At 39.5% G+C, this 21,766-nt stretch overlaps 1 non-coding gene across 1 annotated transcript; it reads right to left on the bottom strand.

The window, feature by feature from the left end:
- Positions 1-11,177: 11,177 nt before the first annotated feature.
- Positions 11,178-11,284, bottom strand: LOC141687824 (small nucleolar RNA R71). The gene has a single exon (XR_012561305.1). It is a non-coding gene; the product is annotated as a small nucleolar RNA R71 (small nucleolar RNA).
- Between the last annotated feature and the right edge of the window lie 10,482 nt (positions 11,285-21,766).

Raw genomic sequence — 21,766 nt, 5'->3', positions numbered from 1 at the left:
ATGCCACTAATTTAACATCCTCATAAATGTCAAGATATATTTTTAATCAATTTATATGTTCTATGCGGTTTTTTGTTTTTTTAGATAATGTCACAATATAATTTTTTTTTACTTAATGTCTAACATCCCGCAAATACTAATCCCATCATAGTCATCTTCGTTAACCGGAAAAACACATAATTTATATACGTAATTATATAAAAATTATATCACTAAAACCTTTTTGTCTCTCCTCCTTTAAGAATATAATTCGAATCTTAAGTATTATTATAGGGAAAATGCTTGGTGTATAGAATGATGTACAAATTTTGTACATAATGACATGTGGTGTGTTTTAATTGGAATGGCCCCCCTATATTCACATCAACAAACCCAATTAAAACACCCCACATCGATTGCCATGTCATTATGTACAAAATTTTGTAAAACATTCTGTACAGTTAGCACTACTCTTATTATATTAAATTCTTAACCACACTATCTTTCTCTCATCACTTACTTTTGTTCTCATGTGAATTCAAAAAGTTTTCAATAAGAAAAATATAGATTATGAAGTCAATTTAAAGAGCATTATTCAGATGAGTAAATATTTATTCACTATTGTCACACCCCCAACTTAACAAACAAAATATATAACTATTACAATATTTAAAAGAAAGTAAATATAACTAAATCCAAGATCTTACAGTTTAGGGTTTGGAACAGCCCAACACTACAATCTATTACAACTGATTTTAATATCGAGTCCTCATACAAAACTATCTCTTATTCTACCTGAGCTCGGACATACGCATCGGCGTCACAGGTCTTACGTGCTGTCTGCTTGAATCTAACCATAGCTGTTAGCTGTAATATCAGGGTTAAATCAAGGAGTAAGCCAAATGCTCAACAAATGCTAAACAATACGGTACAAAATATAAATCGAGATATTAAAGAATGACATTGCGAAGATATAACTAATAATAACAAGAGATGAAATTTTGGGTGATGGCATCATTTGCTTGAATCAAAACATTTTCAAAATCATATCTTAATCAAAAACATTTTATGACGCTACGGATTACAGCCGGTGATCAGCCGCGAAGTAATCCCGAACCTCGCTGGGTTCTAAAACATTAATGGGATCCCTAGGAAACTTTTAAGCCTACAATATAAGTGTAGAAAGGACTCGCGTCTCAGTCCAGATCCACTATTCAAAGAAAACATTTATCTCCCTTTGGGACTGAAAATCCATATTTTAATCATTTAAAAAACTGATGCCGATTTATAACAAAATCTCTTAAATAGTAAACATTTTTATCAAGGGATTATAGATCAACTTTGAAACACTGGAAATATGTCACCAAATTTCAGGGTCATGATCCCTTAGACTTTACTATATTAGGGTAATTGAAAGGTTTCCATATACAAGAACTTTGAAAAGGAGATTTAGCAAGGCTATTGGATAATATGAAAGAGTAATGCCAAACTAGGCTTAAAGCAATAGTTTTCGACAAGGTACAAGTACTAGAACATCAAGAAGATAAGCTTCATGAATACTAGGGGTGTTAAGGTATGAAAAAAATGATCTTTAGCTCAAGGTATATCAGGATTGTCGAACTTTAGGGTAAGAAAAAGGGTTATCAATCAATTAAGAACAACTTTTAAAGAATAACTGGTTTTTAGGTATCAAGGTAGAGTTTCTATTGGAGTTCAAACATCAGGGTGAGATGTCGATATTTGGGAATTAATAGCATGTTAATCAAGAGAATCAATCAAATATTATATCAAATCTTTATTTTATCATGGCATTCCAATTACTTTGGTATACTAGCGTGATACGACTTTTGATCTACTTGCAATATGTACTTGAGGGTTCATGGCATTTCTATATAATATGAAGATAGATTTAAGAATCACTTGGTTCAAGTATATCAAGATAACTCAGGATACTCGCATCATATATATAGGAACTAATTATCACACATTTGCAGTGTAAACGAAAAATAGGTTGAATCACTTGCCTTGAGAAAGGCTGGTCTGCTCTGGCTGGTAGGAACAACTGGAAGCTTTACTCGACCTTTATGGCAAGTTTACCCTCTCTCGAGATCCTACATAAATAATAATAACCTCATTATAATATATTCTAACCAACTCAACCTATTTACAATCCGAATTTAAACACAAATGGTACTTAGGCCTATATGTACGTAATTTATAATCACCTTATAAATACAATAGTACACATAGCCACATATACTCACATACCATATTTTAATATCAAATAATATCATACACACCATAATACAACACTAGGCTTGGATGATCTCGATCCCCAACTAAGTCACTTGATCGCTAAACTAGACAAAGTCTCCAAATTTTGGCCTACTAACTCGATGTGCCATTACTAAACTATCCAAAACCTATTGACCCTCACTTGGGCCTTTTGCTCTACTGGATTTATACTATCTTGAAACCATAGTGGTCAACCTAGGTCTCACTCATAAGTGCTCTAAAACTAGGTGATAAGTGAAAGTGCTCACTAAGGTAAATTTCAGAATGACATATATGGTTTCTTGAGTGCATTAGACACTCTTACACTACAAGTTTACCTCCAAACCTTCTACACTAGACTCTTCTGACCATGAGGCATCTTCCAAACTCGATGTGGCTCAAGGGCCTAGCTTGGGCCTCCTTGGGCCTAAGCTTAGAGTCCATGGTTCCCCTGTATTTCTGGGCAGAAAACGCCCTGACTTGAACTAACTTGAGACACATGGTTCTAACTCAAATCTTATGAACTATGGCTGGAAAAACTCCTCTGACACTCCCTCTAACTAAGGCCCAACAGGGCCTAATGAGGGCCTACCCATGACATGGTCAAAACTTCCTATTTCTAAGTTGCAACAAAACTGTCCCCTGCTGGACAGATTTTGTGATTCCACTCGTGCACCCAACCAAACGACTTACAAACCTCCAAAAAACACCTAAAACCTTTTATATACTCCTAGTGCTAGTTTCTGGTGGCTTGGGCCTCAAAGTGCACAACAAATGCTCATTCAAAACATCCCCATAAACTAGTGCCTCAAATCTGGAAAAATGCAAACACTAACTAATCTCTTTCCACCTTAACTCCCACTTAATAACCAAGCATCCAACCCTTACCAAAGCAAACCTAGTGCATTAATGTCCTAAAATAGTGCCTCAACAGGAGGGGAGATCATCCATTCCCAAGAACAACAACATGCAACTAAAAAATATAACATGCAACTCATGAAAACACTTAACAAGTTTTCGGCTAAAGCATAAAGTTTAAATGCTTGCAAATTCAACTTGTATCTATTACTCATCCTTAATATTTATGAAATATATCTTCTCTTAACTATTAATAAGAAATTTATCATGGAAACAATCTATTTTAAGCACACATATTTCGAATTTATAGATTTTTAAACATAACAACATGATTTCGAAAAGAGTAGCATGCAAAACATGGTTGATCATTATTTTAACATCTTAAAACTAGCATGCATGACTACACATGATTATATAATTAAATTTCAATAGCATGCAAAGGATTTTAAAGCATGGTTTCTCGATAAAACACTTAGTTAACACATATATAAAATATATCTCATAGAGAGCTCTTGAATTCATAAGAATCAAGAGTTTCTCTTTGGAGATCACACAAGAACTACACATGCAACCATGAAACTTCAACTCCCAAGTCACAAAACTCTTGGGAAGTATATAAAATGAATGTAGGTAGAAGATTTACACTAGGGAAGATGAGAAATGGAATGAAAAATGGAAGGGAGTGGGGGATGGGGGGCTTCGGCCGAGAGCAACAAGGGAGGGAGGGGAGGAGAGAAAAATGAGGTGTGTTGGAGTGTGGAGTGAGTGAAAATGACTTCTCCCACTTGGTTTTTGGTTTTATGCTTTTGGGTTGACAAAATAATGAGTGGAAGTGAGAATGTACAAAAATGACCTCTAGCTAAAGTTAGGCCATTTTGCATGCAAGGTTAGCGTGGTAATTTGGTAATCAACAAATGAGTTAGTGGGTTTGGAAAGGTCTTCTTTGCCTTTTGAGAGAATAGAAGGGTGATTTGCATGCAAGGGCTTCTATGTAGTTTGCTAATTATAACCAATAAAATTTTTAAAGATTTATTTTTATAAAATAAAATACAAGTTCAAAAATTATGAAATTTATACCATAAAATAACTTGGATTTTTAGAAATTTTATAAAATCACTTTTGAAATTTGTGAACAAAATAACTTTTAAAAGAAAATTTTCCAAGGTTTAGAATATTCCTTATAAATCAAAAATAAGGGAAATAAATAAACTCTTTCTTTGAAAAATCATATACTACATAAAGCAAATTTAAAATGCAAAAATTTTCATTCACACAACGTACAACCATTTAGTATATTTACATTCGGCTCTAATATTATACCAAGTCCAAAATTAATATTACACAAAATTCCGGTCGTAACATCATCTCCCCCTTTAAGGGATTCTATCCCCAGAATCTAAGAGAACTGATGAGGATACCGGGAACGTATATCAGACTCTAACTCCCAAGTTGATTCTTCGACCTTGGGGTTCCTCCAAAGTACTTTCATTAACTTTACTGACTTATTCCTAAGACTCTTTACTTGTCAGTCGAGTAATTTGACAGGTTGCTCCACAAATGACAGGTCTGCCTAAATTTCTACAGGTTCATATTCTATCACATGGCTGGCGTCAGGATTGTACTTCTTAAGTAACGACACATGAAATATATTATGCACATGCTGATACTGAGGTGGTAAGGCTAACTCGTAGGCTACCTTCCCCATTTGACTCAAAATTTCAAAAGTACCTATATATCTAGGTGCTAACTTCCCTTTCTTGCCGAATCTAGACAACCCTTTTCTTGGTGACACCTTTAACAAAACGGTTTCGCCCACTTGGAATCTAACATCCTTACGCGCTGGATTCGCATACTTCCTCTGTCTATCTTGTGCAGCAAGCAACCTTTTCTGAATTAACTTAACTGTCTCATGCAACTGTTGTACCAATTCTGAGCCTAGAATCCTTCCTTCTCCTACTTCATCCCAACTTGTCGGTGATCTACATTTTTGTCCGTACAAAGCTTCGTATGGTGGCATGCCAATACTGGAGTGATAGCTGTTGTTGTAAGAGAATTCTATCAATGGCAAGTGGTCGTCCCAACTTCCTGCAAAATTGATTGCACAACTGCGCAACATGTCTTCCATTGTTTGAATTATCCTTTCGCTCTGACCATCGGTCTGCGGGTGGTACGTCGTACTCATGTTCAACTTCATGCTAAGACTTTCTTGAAATTGCTTCCAGAATCTCAAGTTAAATCGGGGATCTCTGTCTGAAATTATCGATACGGGTACTCCATGCCTTAGTACAATTTCACGCACGTACAGATGAACCAATTTGTCCAATGACGACTTCTCATTAATTAAAAGGAAACGCGTCGACTTCGTAAGGCGATCAACTATAACCCATATAGCGTCATGTCCGGATTTCATTCGCGGTAATCCCACTATAAAGTCCATAGCAATATTTTCCCATTTCCCTTCCGGAATCTTTAGGGGCGGAATTAATCCGCTTGGTCGTTGATGTTCTGCCTTCACTTTCTGAAAAGTATAACACTTTGCAACCCATTCTGCCACGTCTCGCTTCATATTTGGCCACCAAAAGTTCTGCTTTAAGTCCCGATACATCTTGGTGCTCCCCGGGTGGATTGAAAATCTTGAATTGTGGGCTTCTTGTAGGATCTCATTCTTCAATTCAGGTTCATGAGGAATCCAAATTCTTGAGGAAAACCTTAGTATACCTTGCTCATCCCTTTGAGTGCCAATCTCTTCTCCAGTTAGCTGATTCTTCTCTTTCTCCATTACTTCTTCCTGACATTTCCTTATCCTTTCCACTAGTGTTGGCTGAAAAGTCATTGCACGACAAACTTCTTCAACTATTCCACAATCACAAAGTTCTAATCCAAATTTCTTAATCTCTTCAGACAGTTCCTTTGGTGTTGCCATCATATTTAATCTCTCCTTCCTACTTAAAGCATCGGCTACAACATTCGCCTTTCCAGGATGATAATTTATCGAGCAATCGTAGTCCTTGATCAATTCCAACCATCTCCATTGCCTCATATTGAGCTCCTTCTGAGTGAAAATGTACTTTAAACTCTTGTGATCCGTATAGATTTCACACTTTTCCCCGTAGAGATAATGTCTCCAAATCTTAAGTGCGAACACTATGGCGGCTAGTTCCAAATCATGTGTCGGGTACTTTAATTCATGCGGTTTTAACTGTATTAACGCATACGCGATCACCTTATTGTGTTGCATTAGCACACAGCCCAATCCTTTATGTGAAGCGTCACTGAAAATCACAAAGTTTCCTTAGTCATCTGGTAGTACTAACACCGGAGCTGTTACCAATCTCTGTTTCAACTCTTGAAAGTTATCCTCACATTCTGCACTCCATTCGAACTTCTGATTCTTCCTGGTTAACTTAGTCAATGGCGTGGCAATTTTCAAAAATCATTGATAAACCTTCTATAATACCCTGCCAATCCTAGAAAACTTCGCACTTCCGTAGGTGTCTTTGGCCTCTCCCAACTCATAATTGCCTCAATCTTTGCCGGATCTACTTTAACTCCTTCATCTTCAATGACATGTCCCAAAAATTGAACTTCCTTTAACCAAAACTCACATTTGGAAAACTTGGCATACAACTTCTCTTGCCGGAGTATCTCCAATGCTATCCATAAATGCTGCTTATGTTCTTCTTCCGACTTTGAATAAATAAGGATATCATCAATGAATACCACTACGAACTTGTCCAAATACTTTTTAAATACCCGATTTATCAGATCCATAAATAAGGCCGGGGCATTAGTCAATCCAAAAGGCATTACTAAGAATTCATAATGTCCGTATCTGGTCCTGAATGTTGTCTTGGGAATATCTTCTTCTTTGATCTTTAATTGATGGTATCCTGATCTCAAGTCAATCTTTGAAAAGCACTTTGCTCCCTTTAGCTGGTCAAATAGGTCATCTATTCTTGGTAGCGGGTAGCGGTTCTTAATCGTCACCTTATTCAACTCCCGATAATCTATACATAGCCGCATACTTCCATCTTTCTTATTTACAAACAGAACATGTGCTCCCCATGGCGACGTACTTGGCCGTATCACTCCCTTATCCAACAATTCTTGTAACTGGCACGCCAACTCTTTCATTTCTGCTGGTGCCATCCTATATGGGGCCTTTGAAACTGGTTCTGTGCCCGGAGCAAGGTTGATCTCGAACTCGATTTGTCGATCTGGCGGTAAGCCCGGTAGTTCATCTGGAAACACATATGGGAACTCGTTAACTACGGGAATATCTTCTATGCTGGGGTTGCCCTTTTCTGAATCCACTACATAAGCTAGGAACGACTCACAACCTTTTCTAAGTAGCTTCTTAGCCTGAACGATTGTAAGAAACAGTTGCTCTTGCCTCTGTCCCTTAAATACTACCTTCTCTCCACTCTTCATCTTTAAATACACTTTCTTGGTCTTACAATTAATCTGGGCGTTATTCTTCCCTAACCAATCCATACATAAAATTATATCGAACTCTCCCAACTTGAAGAGTATCAAGTCGGCTAAAAACTTATGCCCCGAAATACCAATCTCACACTTCGGACAGAATTGATTCACAGGAATCTTCTCCTGGTTCGCAATTACCACATTTACTACCTCGCTCATAATCATTTTATCACATTGAAGTTTATCAACAAAAGTTTCTGATATGAAAGATCTCGTTGCTCCCGAATCAATCAATACTTTAGCTTTGACATTATTTAGTAAAAGTGTACCTGCTATCACCTAGGAGTTCTGGACAACGTCCTTCATTTTCAAATCGAATATCCTTGATGTTGCTTGCGGAGTTGTTGTAGGTGGTGGAGGTAATGCCAATACCTCAGCTGGCATGCTTGCACTGGTACTTGCCACATTCATTAGAGCTTTGACTGGTCCGGTTATCTTGCACTCCCTAGCTATGTGTCCAGTCTTTCCATACTTGTAACATGTAACTCCTGGCTTCGGCATCTTACACTCATTTGCCAAATATCCCTTCTGGTTGCACCTATAGCATGTCATGCTCAGCTTATTACACACTCCGGGGTGCCTTCTTCCATAATGCTTGCATTCCGGTCTCTGGAATCTATTTTCTCAAACTTATCCTTGACATGTGTGGTTGTTCCCTTTCGATTCTTGTCTTTTTCCCAAATTCCCCTTCTTTTGAAAATTTCCACCTTTATGAAATCCAAACCTCTTTACATTCCGATCTTGTGAATTTCCGGCTTCAGACTTTTCTCCATAAAAAGGAACCTTTCTCTTCTTGTTATCCCTTTCCTTTCTTGACTTCATCCCATTTTTCTCAATCAGAGCAGCTTTCAGTACTACTCCCGTATAAGTATCAAGCTCAAACATAGCCACTCTATCTCTGATCCAAGGCTCTAATCCTTGTTGAAATCTCTTCGCTTTTTCCTCCTCACTGCTGGTATACTTTGTCACAAACCTTGACAACTCTATGAATTTCTTCTCATACTCCAGTACAGTCATGTTCCCTTGCTTCAATTCAAGGAATTTAAGCTCCATCTGATTCTGCATGTACTTAGGGTAATACTTTTCTAGAAATAACTTCTTAAATCTTTTCCAAGAAACTTGCTGAGTTGCTTCCATAGCTTTTACTGATTCCCACCAATAGATGACTTCACCCTTCAAGAAGTAAGTAGCATATGGTGTCTTCTGATCGTCTCCTAACTGTACCAACTCAAAAGCCCTTTCCATTTCCTTAATCCATGTGTTAGCTATTATTGGATCAGTGGTATCATGAAATGCAGGTGGATTCACATTCTGAAAAGCCTTGAAAGTGACAACTTATCGAGGTGGTACTGGTGGATCAGGTGGTTGGTGTAGTTCACGGTTATCTTGGTTTTCAAATTGTTGTTGAAGAGTTAGTTGTTGTTGAGCTATAGCGTTGGTTTGCTGTTGCAAGGTTTCTAGTAATCGAAGAATATTTGGATCTGTGGTGGATGCTGATAAATGGCATTTTATACCACTTAGAACGTCTTAAAATGGCTTAAATTGGTGTCTTGAAATCAAGTATTTTGTGTATTTGATGCATTTTTCTAGTGTTTATGCATTTCAGGGTATTAGTTGCATTTCGGAGGAGGAATCATCAAGAATAAGCCTTGTCATGTGTTCACCATTGCGAGACGAAAAGAACGGGCAGATTACGGCGAAGAAACGGAGGAAACCTGGAATTTTTCCAGTAGGGTCCTGCGCGCCCGCGCAGCAATGCTGAGCGGCCGCGCAGGGTCGGGGAAAAAGCTGAATTATTTTAGACTTCTACTTCTGTTTGGCTTCCAACTTCTATGTAATCTGAGTTTTATGGGACTATTATATAAGTAGATTTGAGACGTTTTCATAGAGAATATGAAGGAGATTATGTTTTAGATTGTGTTTGGCGCAAGAAGCGAAGGAGATAAGGAAGAAGACCGATTTAGCACACTGCAGCGAAGAGGAAGCATATTTTCTTGTGATTCTTGTTTCGTTGTAACGTTGGATGCTAGTTTTCTTGCTTTGACTTATTTACTCCTGTGACGTACTCTGTTTTAATATAATTAGTTTAGTTATTATTTTCTGGTGTTGTTTATCATGATTTCATATGAACCCATGATGGCGATAAGTTCTATTATGGGCTAATCGTGATCATGGGGTTGCAACGGATTTATTATGGAATTCTTTAGTTAATTGTTTAATACTTTAGTGTGTGATGATTGCATGATATCTAGTATTGGTTGTGCATATTCGTCTTATGTGCGTCGCGAACATATAAGATAGGGTGTTAATCTCTTGTGAAGCGACGGTGGATCTTGAGATTTAGAACTCGCCATGCTAGCATAGGTTCATGTACGTTGTGCATGATTAGTGGGTAACTCTAACAGTTTTATTTGCCCTATGTAATCAAAAGGGATAACTTGTGCTTAAATCGTTGTGTTGTCAATTTCTGTAGACATATAGGAACTCAACATGATTGATGACTATTCAACTTCTATCTTAATTGTGGATGCTTGGTAGAATGGTATTAGTACAATGAAAGTTGGCTTTTATCAGTTTCTTGTTATTCGATTAATGTCATCACTATCACATGCTAAAGGTAATAACAATGGCTATAGAAGGAAGTAATAATGAAGTTGTGATCTCATGAGTGTTTTATTATTGATAAATTGAAGTGTTAGTTAAGTGGTTAATTAAGTAATTAATTATAGTTAATATTTAATCAACAATTTTAAGTGTTATTATCTTAACATTGAGAAGTAGTCATACATTGGTGAGTGAGTTTAATTAGACAATAACTTAGTCTGAGTCTCTGAGGGAACGAACTAGAAAGTATTCTATATTACTTGCGAACGCGTATACTTGCGTGAATATTAGTGCATGTTTTCGCCCTAACAAGTTTTTGGCGCCGCTGCCGGGGACTCGGCGTATTTGTTTAGTTTATGTACTTACCATCATTGGTCATTAGGACTCAGTGCTTAGGACGTAGTAGTTAATTACTCTTTTCGGTTGTGTTTCAGGTACTTTAGCAAGCGTTTATGCAAACTCGTTCTCGTGCTCGCAAGAGGACCTTAGATACAGCTGAGGAGAAAGATGAAGTTCTTGATACTCCGGAGAAGTTAGATTTTGAGGATTCGGATTCAGGAACTGAGCAGAAAGAACCAGTAAACATGGGAGATCGTATTGTTCAAGTTGATCCAGCTCTTATGGATTTTTCTCGGCCTAAAATTGATGACATTCAGTCAAGCATCCTTCATCCGGCTATTCAAGCTAACACCTTTGAAATCAAGCCGGGCACTATTCAGATGGTGCAGAATTCTGTTTCTTTTGGAGGAGCGGCAACTGAAGACCCCAACATGCACATAAGGAATTTTGTCGAGATCTGCAGCACTTTTAAGTATAATGGCGTGACTGATGAGGCTATCAAGTTGAGGCTTTTCCCATTCTCACTGAGGGATAAAGCTAAAGACTGGTTACATTCTGAACCAGCTGGGTCCATCACTACGTGGCAAGATCTTGCGCAAAAGTTTCTAGTGAAGTTTTATCCAATGGCAAAGACTGCTGCTATGAGGAGTGCTCTTACTCAGTTTGCGCAGCAACCTACAGAATCTATGTGCGAGGCTTGGGAACGCTACAAGGAAATGTTGAGAAAATGTCCACATCATGGAATGCCGGATTGGATGGTAATCACTGGTTTTTATAATGGTTTGGGGGCCCAATCTCGGCCCATGCTCGATGCAGCAGCTGGAGGCGCCTTATGGGCTAAAAGCTATACTGAGGCGTATAATCTTATCGAGACGATGGCTGCAAATGAGCATCAAAACCCAACTCAGAGGATGACGTCAGGCAAGGTAGCAGGTATTCTGGAAGTTGATGCAGCCACCGCTATTGCAGCCCAGCTCCAAGCGCTATCAATGAAGGTTGATTCTTTGGCTACGTATGGAGTTAATCAAATAGCTATGGTTTGTGAGCTTTGTGCAGGTTCTCATGCTACGGATCAATGTTCTCTTGTCAACGAATCTGTTCAGTATGTGAATAATTATCAGCGACAACAGCAGCCTGTGCCAGCGACCTATCATCCTAACAACAGAAATCATCCAAATTTCAGCTGGGGGAATAATCAGAATGCTATTCAGCCAACATATCAGCAAGGAGTAAGTAAACAGTTTAACCCACCTGGATTCCAGCAACCACAGCAGTATGCTACAAGGCAATCATATCCTCAACAGGGAAGTGCAGCTGCACCTACTAGTGCTGATTTTGAGGAACTTAAGCTGTTGTGCAAGAGTCAGGCGGTTTCTATCAAGACCTTGGAAAATCAAATCGGTCAATTAGCCAATGCAGTGCTCAATCGTCAACCTGGCACTCTTCCCAGTGACACGGAAGTACCAGGCAGGAAGGAAGCTAAAGAGCAAGTCAAGGCTATTACCTTAAGGTCTGGAAAAGTAGCTGATGCTGAAAAGGCAAAAGAAGTCGAAGCTGAAGTTAGAGATGAAGAATCTAAGCAAAAGGAGAAAGTGGCGGAACCAAAGAAGACTACTGTTGAACACACTCTGCCTGAGGCTAATACAGGGGAGAAACAACTCTATCCTCCACCACCTTTTCCTAAGAGATTGCAGCAATAAAAGCTGGATAGACAGTTCGGGAAGTTTCTGGAGGTGTTCAAGAAACTTCACATCAATATACCTTTCGCTGAGGCGCTGGAACAAATGCCTAGTTATGCGAAGTTTATGAAGACTATTCTTTCAAGGAAGGTGAAACTGGATGACCTTGAAACCGTTGCTCTCACGGAAGAATGCAGCGCGGTTCTGCAACAAAAGTTACCACCAAAACTGAAAGATCCAGGAAGCTTCACCATTCCTTGCACCATTGGAAATCTAACTTTTGACAAGTGCCTTTGTGATTTGGGAGCAAGCATTAATCTGATGCCGTTGTCGATCTTTAAAAAGCTGGATCTGCCTGATCCAAAACCCACATACATGTCGCTACAATTGGCGGACCGTTCCATTACTTACCCAAGGGGCATAGTTGAGGATGTGCTCATCAAGGTGGATAAGCTCTTCTTTCCTGCTGATTTTGTTATTCTGGATTTTGAGGAAGATAAGAAGATTCCCATAATCTTGGGGAGGCCTTTCTTGGCTACGGGCCGTACCTTGATAGATGTGCAAAAAGGGGAACTTACTATGCGGTTCCAAGATCAGGATGTGACCTTCAACGTATTCAAGGCAATGAAATTCCCTACAGAAGATGAGGAGTGCTTAAAAGTGGATGTGATTGATTCTGCGGTTACTTCGGAACTCGATCACATGCTAATGTCTGATGCATTGGAAAAGGCCTTAGTGGGGGAATTTGACAGCGATGATGAAGATAGCAACGAGCAATTACAATATCTGAATGCTTCTCCATGGAAGCGAAAGCTCGACATACCATTTGAATCTCTTGGTACTTCTGACCTTAAGAATGCTGAAGGGAAGCTCAAACCATCAATAGAGGAAGCACCTACCTTGGAGCTCAAACCATTACCTGAACACTTGAGGTATGCTTTTTTAGGTGATTCATCTACGTTACCTGTAATTATTTCAGCTGACCTTTCAGGTAGTGAGGAAGACAAGCTCTTAAGGATTTTGACAGAATTCAAATCGGCTATAGGATGGACCATAGCAGACATCAAGGGGATAAGTCCTTCATATTGTATGCATAAAATTTTGTTAGAGGAAGGTAGTAAGCCAACTGTGGAACAGCAGCGAAGACTGAACCCGATCATGAAGGAGGTGGTGAAGAAAGAAATTCTGAAATGGCTAGATGCAGGCATCATTTATCCTATTTCTGACAGCTCATGGGTGAGCCCCGTGCAATGTGTACCTAAGAAAGGAGGTATCACTGTGGTCGCAAATGAAAAGAATGAGCTTATCCCTACTCGAACAGTTATAGGATGGAGAGTATGCATGGATTATAGAAAATTGAACAAAGCCACAAGGAAGGATCACTTCCCTCTCCCATTCATTGATCAAATGCTTGACAGATTGGCGGGACATGAGTATTTTTGTCTTCTGGATGGTTATTCCGGGTATAATCAGATTTGTATTGCACCAGAGGATCAGGAAAAGACTACCTTCACTTGTCCATTTGGCACATTTGCTTTTCGTAGAGTTTCGTTTGGGTTATGTGGCGCCCCAGCCACCTTTCAGAGATGTATGATGGCTATATTCTCTGACATGATTGGAAATAACGTCGAAGTGTTCATGGATGACTTCTTCGTCTTTGGACACTCATATGATGAATGTTTGAATAATCTGCGCGCCGTACTCAAAAGATGCGTGGAAACTAATTTGGTGCTTAATTGGGAGAAATGTCATTTTATGGTGCGTGAAGGCATTATCCTTGGGCATAAGGTCTCTAGCAAAGGTCTGGAGGTGGACAAGGCCAAGGTGGGAGTCATTGAAAATCTTCCCCCACCTAATTCGGTGAAAGGAATCCGTAGTTTTCTCGGTCATGCGGGTTTTTATCGGCGATTCATCAAGGACTTTTCAAAGATATCTAAGCCGTTGTGCAATTTACTTGAGAAAGATGTGCCTTTCAAATTTGATGATGAATGTTTGGCAGCATTTGAGACTCTCAAGGAGAATTTGATCACGGCACCAGTTATTACAGCACCAGATTGGACAGAACCGTTTGAGATGATGTGTGATGCGAGTGACTATGCGGTAGGTGCAGTTCTGGGACAGCGCAAGAAAAATCTCTTCCATGTGGTCTACTATGCGAGTAAGACTTTAAATGGGGCCCAATTGAACTACACCACTACTGAGAAGGAACTGTTGGCTATAGTCTTTGGCTTTGAGAAATTTCGATCTTATGTGCTTGGTACGAAAGTGACAGTATTCACTGATCATGCAGCTATTCGCTATCTGGTTTCTAAGAAGGATTCAAAGCCGAGACTCATTCGTTGGGTACTTTTACTTCAAGTATTTGAGTTAGAGATCAAAGATAGAAAAGGTACTGAGAATCAAGTAGCTGACCATCTCTCTAGGTTGGAGAATCCCGATTCTACTTCACAAGATAGGACGTTAATCAATGAATCTTTTCCGGATGAGCAGTTGTTTGCAATTCAGGAGGAAGAACCATGGTTTGCAGATATTGTAAACTATCTTGTCAGCAATATAATGCCGCTTAATTTGACATCCGCTCAAAAGAAGAAGTTTCTGCATGAGGTGAAGTGGTATATGTGGGATGAACCATATTTGTTTATACAGGGAGCTGATCAGATCATCAGGAGATGTATCCCGTTCTGTGAGACGGAGGGGATATTACGAGACTGCCATTCCACGGTTTATGGTGGACACTATGGAGGTGAGAAGACGGCAGCTCGTATTCTGCAAGCAGGTTTTTTCTGGCCTACTTTGTTCAAGGATGCTCATCAGTTTGTTTTAAGGTGTGATCGTTGCCAAAGAGTGGGAAATTTGTCAAGGAAGGATGAGATGCCATTAAATGTGATGCTTGAAGTCGAGGTCTTTGATGTATGGGGAATCGATTTCATGGGGCCTTTTATCTCGTCTTGCAATAATCAGTACATCTTGCTGGCAGTCGATTATGTCTCAAAATGGGTCGAAGTTAAAGCTTTACCGACAAATGATGCAAAGGTAGTACTAAATTTTCTTCATAAGCAAATTTTCACAAGGTTTGGAGCGCCTCGGGTAATCATAAGTGATGAAGGATCGCATTTTTGCAACCGTAAGTTCACTTCTATGATGTAGCGTTATAATGTGAATCATCGAGTAGCTACTGCCTATCATCCGCAAATAAATGGTCAAGCAGAAGTGTCTAACAGAGAGATAAAGCGCATTCTAGAGAAGGTCGTTTGTCCGTCAAGGAAGGATTGGTCTTTAAAGCTCGATGAAGCTGTTTGGGCTTACAGAACAGCATACAAAACTCCACTTGGGATGTCACCGTTTCAGTTGGTGTACGGTAAGGGATGTCATCTACCGGCGGAGCTTGAGCATAAGGCCTACTGGTCATTTAAAAAATTGAACCTGGATTTAGATGCAGCTGGTAAGAAAAGAATGCTTCAGCTTAATGAACTTGATGAATTTTGACTTCAAGAGTACGAGAATAACAAAATGTATAAGGAAAAGGTGAAGAGGTGGCACGATAGGAAGCTACATCCTAAGTTATTTGTGCCAGGGCAACAAGTTCCGTTATTCAACTCTCGGCTCCGACTTTTTCCTGGGAAGTTGAAATCAAGGTGGTCTGGACCTTTTATTGTCAAAACTGTGTTTCCACATGGAGCGGTGGAAATTTTTGAGAATGATTCGGACCAAGCATTCAAGGTTAACGGTCAGCGGTTGAAGCACTACTATGGGGACATGGCAAACCGAGAGGTGGTTAGTGCCATTTTGTTGACTACTTGAGAAAGGTACGGAACGTCAAGCTAATGACAAAAAAGAAGCGCTGCGTGGGAGGCAACCCATGAATTGTTGTTACAGGAACCCTTAGAAGTTAATAACCTATCCAAAAACACAAAAAAATCAGAAAACAGGGGCTGAAAAAAAAAATTCCAGAGACCCTCTGCGCGCCCGCGCAGCTATGCTGAGCGGCCGCGCAGCTTGCTGCGCGCCCGCGCAGAAATGCTGAGCGGCCGCGCAGGGGTCGAGTTCCAGAAAATTTTTTACAGTTCAGAAAAAAAAAAAAAAAACAAAACACAAAAACCCATCACAGCCCATAAACCCACGAATTCTTTTCCCATTACCCCATGATTTTATCCCTCAACCCCACTCCTAATCTAATTTAACCTACTCCACACCCTATATATACATACACCTATCCCACATATCTCCCAAAAACTTCCTACACTTAAACCCTCTCATAAACATCAAAAATCAGTTCTTACACACTTTTATTCACAAATCAATGGCACCCAAGAGAGCACGCACTATTGACAGCAGCAGCACAGTTCCTACTGCTGATTCATCAAGGGGTACTGCTGCAAGGCCTCGGTTAACTGACAGAGTTGCGGAGGAGGAGTACACTAGGCTGTTGGGGAAGCCGATTCTAAAGGAGAGGGGGTTCTTACCATCAGGGAGGGATGGTGAGTTGTTGCCCATGATTGCAGAGAAGGGGTGGATAGTTTTTTTGTGAGTCACCCGAAGCAGTACCGATGAGTGTTGTTCGCGAGTTCTACGCGAACGCGAAGGCTGAAAAGAATGGGTTTTCTGTAGTTCGTGGGCTGACGGTTGATTATCATCCTGCGGCGATTCGCCGTGTGATTGGACAGCGAGAGAGGAAGCCCGAGGAGGAGAACTAGAATGAAAAGACTGCTGAGGATTTTGACTTGGATTTGATTTGTGCGATTCTCTGTCGACCGGGCACATTTTGGAACCGCAGTCCAGCCAATAATGAGTATCGTCACTTTCCGGCGATCGCCATGAACAGGTATGCCCGTGCATGGAATGCATTTATATGTGCTAATATTTTGCCTTCTTCACATACACACGAGGTCACAGTTGAGAGAGCACAGTTGTTGTGGGGAATTCTGAATGAGGAATACTATGTGGACCTTGGTGAGTTTATCTACCAAGGAATTCTGAAGTTTTTGAGGGGAGCAAAGCATATGAACATCCCTTATGCATCCACGGTTACGAAGCTATGCCGAGCAGTAGGAGTGAACTGGCCGGCTCATGAGCAGTTGCAGTTGCCAGCAGCTCCGATAGATTCTGGCACTCTGAATGGGATGCAGGAGTGGACCGGTGGTGAGCCTGAGGAGCATGGGCTGGGTTATCGTCTTCCAGGAGGACGTCCAGCACGAGGTGCTACTATGGCTAGGCCAGGGCATGGTGAGGCTGGTTCTTCGAGAGCTCAGGAGGGTGCTGGGATGGGTGATGCCCAGTATAGGAGGCTTTCACGGCGGATGGATGCCATGTATGAGACGCAGAGCAGGTTTGCTCAGGAGCTCACTCTTGCGTTAGGGACTACTTTTCGAGGCCTTGGAGCTAATATCCAGTGGCCAGTTTTTGGTGAGGACTCTGCATACCCGCCGCCTGATACTCCACCCACTGAGGGTGATGATGATGATGACTCCGAGTAGGTATACCCTGTGTTCCTTTCTACTACCTTCACTGGGGACAGTGAAGATTTTAAGTTTGGGGGTGGTAGTTAAGGAATATTTTGTGTGTGTCATATAGCTGCATATTCATAATAGTTAGTTCATATAGTTTTTTTATATAGCTTTATTTGTTTGTCATATCATATAGCTCATGCATATACCATGATCCCTTTTGTAATGATTTATCGACTGAATTGTGATATTGATGCGAGTGTAGTGATAGCATTAAAGTGATATTAAGTTGTGTAGGTTGATATGCATGCTAGAAGCACTTGTATTTTCACTAAGTCTTAGAGAATGCTTAAGGGCTAGATTGTTGTTATGATCTGATTATTTTTGAGGATAATCTATTTATTATGCTTAGAATTTGATAATAGGTTCTTAGTGGTAAAGGCATGAAAAAGAAAAAAAATGGAGTAAAAATGGAATTTGTTGCTAGTTGTGGCTAGGCGTCAAATGGCTAGTAGCCGGCTCGCATGTTATGCGAGTAGTCTAGGGTTGAGCAAGATGGAGCGAAACGCAGTTGCTCAGAAAAGAAAAAAAAATTTGCATAATTGATCAAGAGTGGGCTCTTTGGTATTCGAGTTATTAAGTTCTTAGGGGACTTTGTGCCTAGTGACCTAAGGCTTTTAGAGTCTGGGATCCGCTAACCTAACGCTCGTTACATGGATACCATTGTATAAGTCTTTTGTGGACCTCACTCATTGCACGGTCAAATAAGCATTTGAGTTGTAAATAAAAAGCACGATTCCGTAGTAAGCTCCAGAGTTCTTGTAGTGTTGTATATCACTTTGTGCCTAGAATTTTTATTCTTTGTATAATCGTAGGATTGCCTTGAGGATAGTCTAGTCATAGTAATTGGTCTAGTTCCGAAGCATATCTGTTAAGCATTTGCACACACCACGTTTCTGGCTGTATGTCCGTTTGCATGAGTTTATTGATCTTTAGTGTCTAACTGCATTCGTTGAGACGTGACAATTTGGTTGGTTAATTGTAGTAAGGGGGATCGTTGCATTTTCATATAGATTGCATTCATGCATATTTTTATTTGTTTTGAGTCTGTGATGCTTGAGGACAAGCATCGATTTAAGTTTGGGGGTGTGATAAGTGGCATTTTATACCACTTAGAACGTCTTAAAATGGCTTAAATTGGTGTCTTGAAATCAAGTATTTTGTGTATTTGAAGCGTTTTTCTAGTGTTTATGCATTTCAGGGTATTAGTTGCATTTCGGAGGAGGAATCATCAAGAATAAGCCTTGGCATGTGTTCACCATTGCGAGAGGAAAAGAACGGGCAGATTACGGCGAAGAAACGGAGCAAACCTGGAATGTTTCCAGTAGGGTCCAGCGCGCCCGCGCAGCAATGCTGAGCGGCCGCGCAGGGTCGGGGAAAAAGCTGAATTATTTTAGACTTCTACTTCTGTTTGGCTTCCAACTTCTATGTAATCTGAGTTTTATGGGACTATTATATAAGTGGATTTGAGACGTTTTCATAGAAAATATGAAGGAGATTATGTTTTAGATTGTGTTTGGCGCAAGAAGCGAAGGAGATAAGGAAGAAGACCGATTTAGCACACTGCAGCGAAGAGGAAGCATATTTTCTTGTGATTCTTGTTTCGTTGTAACGTTGGATGCTAGTTTTCTTGCTTTGACTTATTTACTCTTGTGACGTACTCTGTTTTAATATAATTAGTTTAGTTATTAATTTCTGGTATTATTTATCATGATTTCATATGAACCCATGATGGCGATAAGTTCTATTATGGGCTAATCGTGATCATGGGGTTGCAACGGATTTATTATGGAATTCTTTAGTTAATTGTTTAATACTTTAGTGTGTGATGATTGCATGATATCTAGTATTGGTTGTGCGTATTCGTCTTATGTGCGTCGCGAACATATAAGATAGGGTGTTAATCTCTTGTGAAGTGACGGTGGATCTTGAGATTTAGAACTTGCCATGCTAGCATAGGTTCATGTACGTTGTGCATGATTAGTGGGTAACTCTAACAGTTTTATTTGCCCTATGTAATCAAAAGGGATAACTTGTGCTTAAATCGTTGTGTTGTCAATTTCTGTAGACATATAGGAACTCAACATGATTGATGACTATTCAACTTCTATCTTAATTGTGGATGCTTGGTAGAATGGTATTAGTACAATGAAAGTTGGCTTTTATCAGTTTCGTGTTATTCGATTAATGTCATCACTGTCACATGCTAAAGGTAATAACAATGGCTATAGAAGGAAGTAATAATGAAGTTGTGATCTCATGAGTGTTTTATTATTGATAAATTGAAGTGTTAGTTAAGTGGTTAATTAAGTAGTTAATTATAGTTAATATTTAATCAACAATTTTAAGTGTTATTATCTTAACATTGAGAAGTAGTGTCATACATTGGTGAGTGAGTTTAATTAGACAATAACTTAGTCTGAGTCTCTGAGGGAACGAACTAGAAAGTATTCTATATTACTTGCGAACGCGTATACTTGCGTGAATATTAGTGCATGTTTTCGCCCTAACAGATGTGGTTGTTGGGTTCTTCTTTTTGGGTGGCATGATCCCGAAATAAGAGTTATATCAAAACAAGTATGAATAATGAAATAATTCGGGAGTATCACATGGCATTCTTATTTACATTTGAGGTCAAATTTCAAATTAACAAATATGGTGATGTATATAAAGACGTAAGATAACAGTTGACAGCAAATGGAACGATAGTGCATAATATTGGAAATCTAAAGGTCTCATTACATCAAGATCAGGATAAAGTCTGATTCTAGGAATAACATGCTTATTTAAAGGAAACAACTGGGAATTCCTATGAAGTCTGATAATACTACAACATGGAAGGTAGATAATGGAAAGAACTAAGGCTCCACTCCATCGGAACGGGGCTTGGAAGTCTTCTCCTCTCATAGCGTCTTCACAATGCTCTGGAGCTCATCCGCCACCATCTGGATGATATACTGACTGGTACGGTCTCGGTGTGATGGCATTTCCTCAAGCTTAGGGTTGACGTACTGAACCAAAGTCTCAACTCTCGCAGTCATCTGCTCTTTAGGCTTCCCTTCACAGTTTCGGTTGTCCGGATACACGTTCTTCAGTCGGTCTATCAGTCAGTCGTACTTGTCCTGAAGCATGTCAAACTCGTGCCTCAACTCAGCATACACGGAGAAAGCAATAGTATCGTCTGACCCAGAGGATGACGAGGAATGCGCCCTTTGCTGATAAACCAATAAGAGGAGTATTAATAGTAAATTTACTTAACCTACTCTCTCGCATATTATCTATAACCTATACATATATCCTATAACCTATTTGGGCTGTCCAGGGACTCTAAACCATAGCTCTGATACCAAAACCTGTCACACCGCCAACTTAACAAACAAAATATATAACTATTATAATATTTAAAAGAAATTAAATATAACTAAATCCAATATCTTACAGTTTAGGGTTTGGAACAGCCCAACACTACCATCTATTACAACTGATTTTAATATCGAGTCCTCACACAAAACTATCTTTTATTCTACCTGAGCTCGGACATACGCATCGGCGTCACAGGTCTTACGTGCTGTCTGCTTGAATCTAACCATAGCTGCTAGCTGTAATATCAGGGTTAAAGCAAGGAGTGAGCCAAATGCTCAACAAGTGCTAAATAATATAGTACAAAATATAAATCGAGATATTAAAGAATGACATTGCGAAGATATAACTAATAATAACAAGAGATGAAATTTTAGGTGATGGCATCAGTTGCTTGAATCAAAACATTTTCAAAATCATATCTTAATCAAAAACATTTTATGATGCTACGGCTGTAATCCCGAACCTCGCTGGGTTCTAAAACATTAATGGGATCCCTAGGCAACTTTTAAGCCTATAATATAAGTGTGGAAAGGACTCGCGTCTCAGTCCAGATCCACTATTCAAAGAAAACATTTATCCACCTTTGGGACTGAAAATCCACATTTTAATCATTTCGAAAACTGATGCTGATTTATAACAAAATCTCTTAAATAGTAAACATTTTTATCAAGGGATTATAGA

The sequence above is a fragment of the Apium graveolens genome, chromosome 9 (genome assembly GCF_009905375.1).
Source record: "Apium graveolens cultivar Ventura chromosome 9, ASM990537v1, whole genome shotgun sequence".
NCBI classification, from domain to species: Eukaryota; Viridiplantae; Streptophyta; class Magnoliopsida; order Apiales; family Apiaceae; genus Apium; species Apium graveolens.
Note: the sequence above shows the minus strand (reverse complement) of the source record. Positions and strands in the feature narration are given on the sequence as shown.